Raw genomic sequence first — 13,941 nt, 5'->3', positions numbered from 1 at the left:
ATGATGTATCAGAAGATAAAACATTTTTGTTACTTGATACAACAAATACGTCAATGAATAAAATTGATGGAGTAGCAAGTAATGCAAAAACAGCCAATTGAAAAGTAAGAGTAATGCTTTTAATCCCCCTGACTATCAACAAATGAACTATACCATTTAATCCCTAAAAATTTATGTTCTACTTTCTTCTTCTATGTTGGCTGGTGCACAAGACATACAATGGAGTTAGTAATTTATTGATTTCTTTGTTTGGAGGGATTCTCGCCATCTGGTTTTATGTCTTTTTAAGTAAGTATAATTTGATAATATAATATTTGCTTTGATTCGTTTAAAAAAATAATTGATGAGAAGAAGGGTTCGAGATGTTATCCTCATGATTTGGAATTTAAGTATACAATATAATAAAATAATCGAGAATTTTAATTTAATTAGCAATACACATGTCCTCATTAGTTGGCTCTTGTTAATCCTAAATGAATGTGCATATTAAACTATTATACTTACTCTTCTAATTTTTTTAGTTGCATGTAATAACTTGGGCAAAATAGTACAAAAAGCAGGTGCATGCATAATATCTCTGATATTTTTACAGAGATTCTAGTTTTTTAAATTTTAGTTTCCCATCTTTTTTGTGGTTTGTGTGGGCCAATGTAAAAAATTGAAAAACTCGATAAAATAATAAGATAATAATTTTTCGGGAAATCCCTTTATAGTTTTAAGTTCCAAGAAAATCATAAATTAATAATTCATAGGAACTGAAAAAATATATTACACCTTATTGAAATATGATTCAATAGTTGTCTGTTTTATTTTAAAGTTCAAGTCTATTTGGAGCTCATCTCTAACTTTTCTTATTGCATCCAATAACTCAGGTGTTGTATTTTTGTATTGTATCATAAAGTTGTGAAGAGTATTCGATGCCATAAGAGCTTCCTTTCTCTAACAGGCTCCAAAGACACTGTATTATCTTCACCGTCATCATTTGTATTGTCCTCAATGATAGTATCCACAATATCTTCTAAACTCTGAACCTCGGAACATGCTTCATTTTCACCTGGGTAGTTCATTAGATTGTTGATATCCATCTTATTACGATAGCCGCATTGATTGTGTTAGAAAATTAGGATTTTAGAGCTTAATTTAATTATGTTCTTGATGTTAATCCTAAAATCTAATGATTGGAAATTGTTCAATGATATTTGAACTTAAATTTTCATGTATGGTTTTAAGAATTTTCTTAATGAAATCCATATGAATTGAGAGTTGAAAGTAGCTTGGAAAAGCTTGGAATTTTGAGAATGTTTGTCCCACATTGAAATAAATAAAGGGGGTTGTGTGCTTTATATGGTATTACCCACATGAGTAGTATACAACTACTAAGGTGTGTGATGGTCCATTGTGTTGTTGTGTGCTTCACGCACACACACACGCGTGCGCGCCGCCGCCCCACCACGCCACGCCACGCACCGCACCGGGGCGGGTCGAGTCGAAGGGAGATTTGGGCGAATGTCTCGGCGTCTCGCGTACGCGAGGCGACCTGGGCGAGGATTTTATTTATTTGAGAATTAATTTTAATTCGAATTTATTTATCGGTGACTGGATTATTATTATTATAATAAATTGTTGGGCTGGGTTTGATACTGAATTGGGCTAAGTCACTTTGTTAGTGGGCTTAGTCTAAATACATTGAACCTGGACAAATAATCTGATCTGTAACTGATGAATTAAAATTTAATCTGATAATAATGTGGGTGTTAAGTGAAAAAACTGTTACAAATAATTTAAATTCAAAATCTGATCAGTTTTGATTTTTTAAATTAATGGTACAGTTTAATTCAGACATTAAAGTGTGTGGAACAGTTTCATTTTTCCTCTCTTGTAAATAGAGGCTAGAGTGAATGTATTTTCTACACCACACAATATTCTCTTCTCTTCTTCCTCTCTGCATTTCTCTCCCAAAAACACAAGTTCGAAGTGCTGTTGTTATTTTCCGGCGACGGAGGTGCTGGTCGAGGTGGAGGTTTTGTTGCTGCTGTTAACATCAACTCCGAACTATTTTATCCTGGTGGAGATATTGCACGCATCCCAAACGCAGCAGGTAGGGGGCAATATTCTCTTCAAGAACAGCCAGGGCTTCGAGCAAGGCCTGGTGACTCAGCTGTGATCGTATTTTCTTGGCATTTTGTATCTGTGTACCATTATTTTCAGACACGTTTGAAAGCTATGGTTTCGGGTACATCTTCGTTTTTCTCTTCGTTATTTCAGTTACTAATTTTGTTTACATGCATGCTTTGTTTTGTTAACTGTGATCTTGACCTGGACTTGCTAAATTTTATATATAATTGCCTCTATGTTGCGATATTTGTTAGTGAAATTTACAACATTCTTGAAGAGAATATTAGTTATTTAGAATTTAGCATAATGGTTAACGAAAGTGAGGTTATCGTTGGTGGTGGTAGCGGTTCAGGTGCAACTGCTGGGGCCATTGATTGGACCACCTATAGTTTCCCACAAGCTATTGAAGTAACCGGTTTATCGCAGAAATTCAACGGTGGCATTGGCTTTTCTTGCTGGCTGAAAAGGATGAAGTTGTGGCTGACTATAAAGGGTCTGTGGCCGGTTGTGGAATATGAGAAACCAGTAGTGGATCAAGAGAAGGATGACACAGTTAAGGCTTTTGCGAAGTGGGCTGAGAAGGATGGAGTGGCTAGGGCGGCCATTCTGGCGTCACTAACAAACACTTTGTTTGATGTCTATTCTTCTGATGCCTACTCCGCAAAACTCTTATGGGAGAAGTTGGACCAGACACATAATACTGACTCACAAGGTCTAGAAAAGTATTATGTGGCAAGGTTCCTCGAGTTCAAGCTGGTGGACAATAAGTCCATGACTGAGCAGGTGCATGAGTTTGAGATGATAGTGCATGCTTTGAAGGAGTCTGGAATGAACCTCCCGGAGAAGTTCAAGGTTATGAATGTGATTGAAAAGCTCCCGAAGTCTTGGGAAGAGTTCTCTCTCTCCCTGAAAAGACAGAAGGGAGAGATCACCTGGACCAACCTTATGCTGGACATCTCAGTGCAGGAACAACACAAGTCCAAACAGGGACATGTGATGCCAACTGAACACGGTACCTCGAAGGTAAACATAGCAACTGTAGGACAGAAGAGGAAGGCTCTTGCTAAGAAATCTAATAGTAATCAACCTAAAAGTGACAAGGATAAGGCCAAGAAACCCAAGGCAAACAAACCATGCTGGTCTTGTGGGCAGGTTGGGCACTGGAGTAAGGACTGCCCTACGAAGAAAGCGAAGAAAACCGAGGTAGCGCAAGCGAATGTTCTGCTTGGAACCACAAGTGGGCCTGTAGTGAACATGGTCGTTGGTGAGGCTACGGCTTCTGAAATCGACGTTGACCGGTATGTATCCTACAACCCTGTAATATTTTCTACCTATCTGTCAAATGAATGGTTGATAGATACTGGAGCTAATGTACATATTTGTGCTGATATTAGTTTATTTGTATCTTATCAACAGAGTCATAGCCTGACTGTGAAGATGGGGAATGCTAGTGCTGCTCAAGTACATGGAGTTGGAAACGTGGATCTAAAGTTCCCTTCAGGACGTATTCTATCTCTGACGAGAGTGCATCATGTTCCCGACATGCGTAGAAATATAATATGTGGAAGCTATTTAGTTTCTAGTGGTTTTGAAATTTCGTTCAAATGTAATAAAGTAGTTCTTATTCACACTGGTACATTCTTTGGTAAGGGTTACTTGTCAAATGATTTATTTGTTATTAATGCGGATCCCGTTTTGGGAAATTTGAATAATAATGTTATTCCTTCTGTTCACTGTATTGAATCCTCGAATATATGGCATGCTAGACTAGGTCATTTAAACTTTGGTGCTCTTAAGAACATGATGAACTTAGAGTTGATACCAAAACATACCATAGAAAATAATTCTAAATGTCAAGTATGTGTGTCTGCTAAACAAATAAGAAAACCTTTTCATAACGTTGTTAGGGATCCAGACTTGTTAGATTTAGTACACACTGATATTTGTGAATTTGGTGGTGTGTTGACCAAGGACCAGTTTAGATACTTCATTACTTTTATAGATGATAGTAATAGATACTGTTATGTTTATTTACTTAGACATAAGGATGAAGCACTTAGTAAATTCATTATATATAAAATTGAAGTAGAAAAATAAACCAATAAGTTACTTAAAAGGTTGAGATCTGATAGAGGTGGTGAGTATACGAGTAATGCTTTTAATGAATTTTGTGCAAACAATGGTATAGTTCATGAAGTTACTCCACCATACACACCTGAGTCTAATGGGGTTGCTGAGTGAAAGAACAGAACATTTAAAGATATGATTAATAGTATGCTTATTAACTCTGGGTTGCCTAAATACATGTGGGGGGAGGCTCTAAATACGGCTTGCCATATTTTGAATAGAGTCCCTCTGAAACACATGGATAAGACACCCTTGGAGTTATGGAAAGGCAGGATGACTAGTCTTAAGTATCTTCGTGTGTGGGGGTGCCTTGCTAAGGTGCTTGTTCCTGAACACAAGAGAAAGAAACTAGGTCCAAAGACTTTTGACTGTATCTTTCTGGGCTATCTTGAAACCACTACAGCTATGAGATTTTTAGTGTTAAAATCTGACATAGATGGTATAGTGGCAAACACGATAGTTGAATTTCGAGATGCGACATTCTTTAAGGATGTTTACCCTATGAAGACTGGAATACCTGAAATGACTTCTGAGGAAGATCCTACTCACACATCAAGTTCTATTCCTGATCATGTGGAAAAGATGACAAATGTGGGGGCAGAACCTAGTAGTAGCTCTATTCCTAAGGAAACAGAGGAACCAAGGAGAAGTAAGCGTGCAAAGGTAGTCAAAAATTTTGGAGGTGATTTCATCACTTACAATATCGAGGACGAACCTTTAACTTTCCGACAAGCTATGGATTTTTATGAGTCAAGGCACTGGAAGGGCGCTGTAAAGAGTGAAATTGACTCTATTATTTCTAATGGAACATGGGAGTTGGTTGATCTCCCTCCTGGGTGTTCTACTATTGGGTACAAATGGGTTTTTAAAAGGAAGTTGAACCCTGACGGCTCAATAGACAAGTACAAAGCTAGACTGGTAGCTAAGGGTTTTAAGCAAAAGGAAGGAATTGATTACTTTGACACATACTCTCCGGTTGCAAGAATGGTAACAATCTGAATGCTTATAGCATCGGCTTCAGTCCATGGTCTTATCATCCATTAGATGGATGTAAAGACGGCTTTTCTTCATGGTGAACTTGAAGAAGAGATTTATATGGATCAGCCTGAGGGATTTGTTGCATCAGGCAATGAAAGGAAAGTATGTAAGTTGGTCAAGTCCATCTATGGCTTGAAACAAGCTCCCAGAGATTGGCATAAAAAGTTTGATGAAACTGTATTGCCTTTCAGTTATAAGATTAATGAAAGTGATAAGTGTGTCTACACTAAACTTAAAGGTAATGAGTGTGTTATTTTGTGCCTATATATGGATGGAATTTTACTGTTTGGAACCAATATTGAGATTATTAACGAGACTAAAGAATTCTTGAAAAGGCATTTTAAAATGAAGGATATGGGTGAGGCAAGTGTGATTCTTGGAATCAAACTGATTCAGTCCATTGAAGGAATAACCTTGACTCAATCTCATTATATAGAGAAATCTATACTTGAGAAATATGGCTATTCACAGTGTAGAATCGCCAGTACACCCTATGATTCGAAAGTTGCCCTTGTCAAGAATACTTCAGGAGTGCTTGTGTCTCAGTTAAGGTATTCTTAGATTATTGGGAGCTTGCAATATCTTGCTAACTGTACTAGACCAGATATTTCATATTCTGTGTCTAAATTGGCTAGATATACAAGTTGTCCAAACAGAACTCATCGGGATGCTCTTGATATAGTACTTAGATATCTAAAAGGCACAATGTACCTTAGTTTATACTATAGGAGATTTCCTAGTGTGCTTGAAGGGTACAGTGATGCAAGTTGGATAGCTAAGAAGTCTGGTTCCAATGGAGTGACTGGATACGTGTTCACCTTGGCTGGTAGAGCAATATCCTGGAAGTCAAGTAGACAGACTATAGTTACTCGGTCTACTTTTGAGGCTGAGTTGTGTGCACTTGATGCCACAGGGACGGAGGCTGAATGGTTACACGGACTTATGTCTGCAATACCTGTAGTAAGCAGACTGTTTCCTGCTATTGCTATTCACTGTGATAGTCGAACAATTATCGACAAAATTAGCAGTAAAAAGCATAATGCTAAAACCAAGAGACACATCCAAGTTAGACTTAAGTCTATAAGGGGTTTAGTGACTGATAGGATCATAGCTATAGAGTTCATAGGAACTCAGAATAATATAGCTGATCCTCTTACTAAAGGACTGGAACCTACAGTGGTCCTTAAGTCAAGGTTGGGGATGGGACTGTTAACCCATCATAATTCATCAACAGTGGGAACCCAATACACATGAGAGGAGATCCCTCGAAGTGTATTCAAGGGGTAATAACAAGCTGTAAGGATGAATTGGTAGTACCTTTGCTACATAGATGATATTATAGTATATGAGTCTATCCCCTGTAAACCTAGAAGGTACTGACACTGCTAGACTAGCAAGAGTGTTAAAACTCTGAATGGGGTCAAGTCATTTGACGAGATAGAGGCAGTATATCTCTGGAGATGCCCGGCTAAGTGAATATAATTGTGTGGTCGCAATTAAAGGATAGGGTTAATCCTTGAAGCATTCGACGAACAGGATCGAGACATGACCATTAATGTCTCAAAGCCGTAGATTGGCACCATAGCCTTTGACTTGTCGTCGTCTATGGAATATGGTTATACTAAACGGATTAAGATTCAAGGTGAAACATTCCATCTGAATCCGATAGCCATTGAAGTAGAGGAATTAGGAGGGTTCAAACCTGGAAGGGTACCGACTCTGAAAAACAAGTCATGATGGGAAATTAATCGCATTTCCATATGGATTTGTGGGGGATTGTTAGAAAATTAGGATTTTAGAGCTTAATTTAATTATGTTCTTGATGTTAATCCTAAAATCTAATGATTGGAAATTGTTCAATGATATTTGAACTTAAATTTTCATGTATGGTTTTAAGAATTTTCTTAATGAAATCCATATGAATTGAGAGTTGAAAGTAGCTTGGAAAAGCTTGGAATTTTGAGAATATTTGTCCCACATTGAAATAAATAAAGGGGGTTGTGTGCTTTATATGGTATTACCCACATGAGTAGTATACAACTACTAAGGTGTGTGATGATCCATTGTGTTGTTGTGTGCTTCACACGCACACACACGCGCGCCGCCGCTCCGCCATGCCACGCACCGCACCGGACAGGACCGGACCGGACCGGACCGGGTCAGGTCGAAGGGCGATTTGGGCGAATGTCTCGGTATCTCGCGTACGCGAGGCGACCTGGGCGAGGATTTTATTTATTTGAGAATTAATTTTAATTTGAATTTATTTATCGGTGACTGGATTATTATTATTATAATAAATTGCTGGGCTGGGTTTGATACTGAATTGGGCTAAGTCACTTTGTTAGTGGGCTTAGTCTAAATACATTGAACCTGGACAAATAATCTGATTTGTAACTGATGAATTAAAATTAAATCTGATAATAATGTGGGTGTTAAGTGAAAAAACTGTTACAAATAATTCAAATTCAAAATCTGATCAGTTTTGATTTTTTAAATTAATGGTGCAATTTAATTCAGACATTAAAGTGTGTGGAACAGTTTCATTTTTCCTCTCCTATAAATAGAGGCTAGAGTGAATGTATTTTCTACACCACACAACATTCTCTTCTCTTCTCCCTCTCTGCATTTCTCTCCCAAAAACACAAGTTCGAAGTGCTGTTGTTATTTTCCGGCGATGGAGGTGCTGGTCGAGGTGGAGGTTTTGTTGCTGCTGTTAACATCAACTCCGAGCTATTTTATCCTGGTGGAGATATTGCACGCATCCCAAACGCAGCAGGTATGGGGAAATATTCTCTTCGAGAACAGCCAGGGCTTCGAGCAAGGCCTGGTGACTCAGCTGTGATCGTATTTTCTTGGAATTTAGTATATGTGTACCTTTATTTTCAGACACGTTTGAAAGCTATGGTTTCGGGTACATCTTCGTTTTTCTCTTCGTTATTTCAGTTACTAATTTTGTTTACATGCATGCTTTATTTTGTTAACTGTGGTCTTTGCCTGGACTTGCTAAATTTTATATATACTTGCCTCTATGTTGCGATATTTGTTAGTGAAATTTACAACAGATTGATCATAGTCTCGAGGTCTTGAGTTTCTTCATCAAAAGTGGGTTCATCCAAATTTCTTGCAACGTCACTAGCTGAACGAATTTTATAGTGTCGAAAACAATTCGCTATTATTTCTTTCCGAACATCTATCGTCCAAGCTGGGATTGCCAAATTGATAACATCAAGGACATTTATCTTCCCTGGATCAGATTGTCCTACCTCATAACCTTCCAATATTTTACGATAAAACCTTCTACGATAATGCATCTTGAAAGCCCTTATTATCCCAACATCGCAAGGTTGAATCTTTGATGTCATGTTGGGTGGCAAGAAGAACAATTCAACATTTCTTAGCCCTTCAATATTTTTTGGATGTGCTGGACAATTATCCATAACAAGCAGAACTCTTCTACCATGCATCATTTGGTCAAATGAACGAACATATTCATCAAAAATCACACTAGTCATCCATGCTCTTTTGTTAGCTCGATACTGACAATCCAAGCTATTCATGTTGACATTCTTGAAGCAACGAGGCTTTGCATATTTCCCAATAATCCATAGAGGGATTTTTTCAGAGCCATCTTCATTGCAACAAATAACTATCATAAGCCTTTCTTTATCTTGTTTTCTTCCTTCAAGTTGTTTTGTTGCCAGTGAATGATCAGCTTGTAGCCTATAAAATAACCCAGTTTCATCCATATTGAAAACATCTTTTACAGGGAATTGATCAATTTTCTCCCGAATTGATACCAATTTCTGCTCCATGTCTTGTACATCAACAAACTCACTCTCACCAAAATGACGAAATGACTTTATGCCATGCCGCTGCTTGAATTTTCCAAGCCATCCTATAGAGAAGTTAAAATCTGAATCATCGTGAGGGTACAAGAGTTTCATTATTTCTCTTGCCTTCTGCAAAATTAATTTTCCTGTGATATTCACACGTTCTTGATGCCGGAGAAGCCACTAATAAACAACTTTCTTCATGTTAGGATATTTTGCTGGTTTGTGTCTTTTGATCTTTGCGCTTCCCTCTATTTCAGCAGAGAGATACTCATCTGATCGCTTAAGTGTGTTTAATATTGTTCCTTGACTAACTTTTAACTAAAACTTTCCTTCAAGCCATCTCTGCAAGTCTTTTTGGGTGCTTGCAGGAATATCTATCTTGTACCCACACAACTCCTTACGTATTTGATCTGACATAGTTGATTTTGCAACACCTTTTAGATGAGAAGCCATCTTGTGAGATATGTTTTAAATACTATAACACGTTCATGTAATTTATATATGCCAAACTTGTTTGAGAATACATTGAAAGCATTCATTAATCTTGTTTATATTAATTATACAGTACAATTTCAAAAGTCATTGTTAATTTCCCAAGGTTAGTAATTACGTTGAATCCCAAGGTTCGTTGATTTTAAGAGGTATGTACATTATAATAGGTTAAAAACTCTTTAAATTAATAATTATTAATTTATCGATAAATTAATAACTCTCTAAATTTATAAATTTCTTCGGTCCCGACATTATTAATTTATAGAGTTTTTACAGTAGAAGTAATGCAAAAACAACCAATTAAAAAGTAAGAAAAATAAGAGTAATGCCTTTAATCCCCTGGCTATCAACAAATGAACTATACTATTTAATCCCTAAAAATTATGTGTTCCGCTTTCTTCTTCTATGTTGGCTGGTGCAGAAGACATGCAATAGAGTTAGTAATTTATTGATTTCTTTGTTTGGGGGCATTCTCGTCATTTGGTTTTATGTCTTTTTAAGTATAATTTGACAGTATAATGTTTGCTTTGATTCGTTTAAAAAAATAATTGATGAGAAGAGGGGTTCGAGCTATTATTTTCGTGATTTGGAATTTAAGTATATAATACACTAAAATAATCGAGAATTCTAATCTAATTAGCAAGACACATGTCTTCATTAGTTGGCTCTGTTAATCCTGAATGAATGTGCATATTAAACTATTATACTTACTTTTCCAATTTTTTAGTTGCAGGTAATAACTTGGGCATGATAGTACAAAAAGCAGGTACATGCATAATGTCTCTGATATTTTTACAGAAATTCTAATTTTTTAAATTTTAGTTTCCCATCTTTTTTGTGGTTTGCGTGGTATAGTGAGATATTTTACACTTTCTTTTACCAAAATTTTTGTCTCTTGATTTAACAAATTTTTTATAGGACTAATTTTGATTTTGTTTACTTAGAACTTACGATCTTTTCATTTTCATATTATATTGTTATGATACTCAAAATTCTAAAATCTTATAGCATTCAACCCTTCTATTAGGGGTGTGCATGGTGCGGTTTTTAGCAATAACCGTAGCCAAACCAATACATGCAGTTCGGTTCGGTTAATTATTATTAACCACCGCCAAACCATTTTAAACGGTTTTTCGGTTTCGGTTAACCATTCATCGGTTTCAGTGTTTATTCGTTTTTTATTTGTACGATTTTTTGTAATGTGTTAGAAAAAAAATAACATCAACTTAAATGATAATATTACATTAATCACAAAAGATTTGTCACTTTAGAATTTTTTTAAATAAATTTGATATATTTCATAAAATTATTTTTTGGATGTATAATTCATATTATCTTAAATAGATACGAAATATATTGTGTGAGCCCGTAGGGTTTATCCTGTGCGCACCCGAAGGGTAGCGGCTGAGGGATACCTACGATAAAAAAAATTTCACGACAATGAAAAAAGAGTATATATCAAAAGATATGATAAAATCGATTATATAGATATTAAAAAAATTATGATTTAAGAGTATTTACATATTAATCTTAATTAATTTATGGTATTATACTGTACAATTATACTAATGTCAAGTAAATATTTATGGTATCTTATCATACTAATGTTAAGTAAATATTTCATTCATAAAATATTATAAACGGGTTATGATAATATATACATGTATATATACATAATATTATATATATATATAATATAGCAGTGCGGTTAATTTCGGTTCGGTTTTGATTGAAAATCGGAAATAATCAAAACTGAACCGCTAATTGGGTTTTTGTCGGTTCGGTTTTCTTTGGGTTTTTTAGTGGTTTGGTTTTTTTCGGTTTGGTTTATCGGGTTTTTTCGATTATTTTTTCTGTTCACCCCAACCCTCTATTGCTATTGTATTTTCTTCAGGGTTATAAAAATGTATCTTCAATTTTTTTATCAGTGACAGGTGAAAAAGTTTGCACTACCAGAAAAGAAACACTATTAGTATTGGCCACATAATGTGCTCATCCATCTCGCTTCTCTACCGATGACAAGTACTCGAGATAAAGAGTTCTTCTGAAAAAGAGATTTGGTCGAGAAGGCGGTTCAAATTATTTTTTATTTATATCGTAACGCTGCCTGAAGCGCGACACGGGATATTTTGCGGCGCTCTAAAGTCATTTCAATCTATTTTTTTAATTTTCTTAAAATTTTAGATTTTTAAATACTAAAACATAAAAAATATCATTTAATATAGAAGAAGTAGAATATATGTTGGAGTTTATAGGGAAGAGTAGTTAGAATTTATTGTGAATAGATATAAATAAAGTTTTATTTGAAGTATAATAGATATTTGAATTTATAGAAAAAGGAGAGTTTTGAATTTGTACACAAGATAAAAGTTCCTTCGGAATTAGAATAGGTATCCTAATTTTGTATAAAAAAATCGAATATCATATATAAAGTTTTTGGGTTTACGAGTGCACATTCAATTAATAAAACAAAAAGTAAAATACAATAACAATCTGATTCTAAAAGAATACACAACGTGTATCAATAAATCATCGTAGTTATTTCATTAATATGCTGAAAAAGGTACGTTTTATTTTTCCGGTCTATAGTACTCATCAATATATCACATATTATATATACATACATAAATACATTTTAACTCATTGATGATACCATCTATGGCTGATCATTATTCTAGCCCAATATTAGATATTTTTATTTATAAGGAGAGATATTTGAATTTATAGTAAAAGATAATAATTTTTATCTTAATTATGGTATTTTTTATAAATATTGTGTTTGATGGAGGGGTGGATCAAACTAATGCTTTTTAATTTATAATAATCTTTTATTAGTATTGTGTTTGACGGGATGAAGGCTCAAACTAATACTTATCTAAATTTTAATATTTTTTTATTACTAATGTATTTGACGGACGAAGGACTCGAACTAATTTTGATCTAAATTATAGTAAATTTTTACTTAGTATTGTGTTTGACAGGATGACGGCTCAAACTAGATTTTATGTAAATTATAAGAAATTTAGTATTGTGTTTGACAGGAGTGCGGCTCAAACTAATTATTTTTATTTAAATTATAATATTAGTTTATCTCAAACTTTTTAAAAGTTTCGTAACACCGCCTCGAAGCGCAGATTTATTTAGAGTCCGGATTTTAAAGAAAAAGTTATCATTATTTATAAATAAGAGAGGTTCATATCATTTTTTAACAAAATATAAGTCTGAAAAGATATGTATAATTAAATGCAGGTAGTTTGAATTTATAAAGAAAAATATATCACGATTTAAGAAAAATGAGATGTGAAAGTTTAGGTACCATCCTCTTTCAATTAGAAAACACATTCATATTTATCAGAAATTAGGTTTTCGATTTTATACTTGACAAGGATACGTATTTAAAGTAGACAATTTTATATCAATATTGTGTTTGTAGGGAGGGCGGCTCAAACATTTTTTTTAATTATAATATTAATTCATATCATAATTTTAAAAAATATGAGATATGAAAGATCTTAATCTGTGCAAAGCTGAAGCCGGTGAATGAAGCTGGTGAATAGATTATAGTTAGTGCTTACAAATACCATGCACGAATTGAAATCCATGTGCAAGTCAATTGTCACTCTTTTCATAAAATTCATGTATTCAATTAAAATTCACATGTTTCCTAATTTATAAATGAAAGAATTTTAAATTTAAAAAAAATGTATCATTATTTATTAAAAAAAAAGATTTCAAATTATTTTAACAAATTATAAATCTAAAAATACATGTATAATCAAAGTAGAATAGTTTAAGTTTATGAAGAAAAAATATATTACTCCCTCAATCTTATTTTTGTTGTCTACTATTATCATTTTTCTCTGTCCCAAAATAATTATCCAATTTGATTAATATGATAAAAGAGTGGTGAATAAAAGGTGTGTAAAAGATAAATAAAAGGTAAAAATTGTTGTTGTAGTTTTACTTTATGGCAACTATCATTCTACTTAATTTGATTGAATAAAATTTGAATTTAAGTTGATGGACAAAAAATAAGACGGAGGGAGTATTATTTAACAAGGATGAGATGTGAGAAATTATGTAACATCCTATAAAACTGGAAAACATATTCATATATCTATCTATCTGTACTATTATATTAAAGGCAAAACAATGAAAGTTTGGTTGTTAGTCGGGTTGTCACCGTAATTATAGTAATATTTAAAATAAAACACTCTCATAAATGAATTACTATTCATAACAGATTATAATATGTCTAATAATTTTCGTTATATATATATATATATATATATATATATATATATTCACCCGGTCGGGCTAAACAAAATTATACAGT

General features: G+C 34.2%; 1 pseudogene; it reads right to left on the bottom strand.

Moving 5' to 3' along the window:
- Positions 1–768: 768 nt before the first annotated feature.
- On the bottom strand, positions 769–9,572 carry LOC141693931 (CENP-B homolog protein 2-like; annotated as a pseudogene).
- Positions 9,573–13,941: the final 4,369 nt, after the last annotated feature.

This window comes from Apium graveolens, chromosome 10 (assembly GCF_009905375.1).
Source record: "Apium graveolens cultivar Ventura chromosome 10, ASM990537v1, whole genome shotgun sequence".
In the NCBI taxonomy this organism is placed as follows: Eukaryota; Viridiplantae; Streptophyta; class Magnoliopsida; order Apiales; family Apiaceae; genus Apium; species Apium graveolens.
Note: the sequence above shows the minus strand (reverse complement) of the source record. Positions and strands in the feature narration are given on the sequence as shown.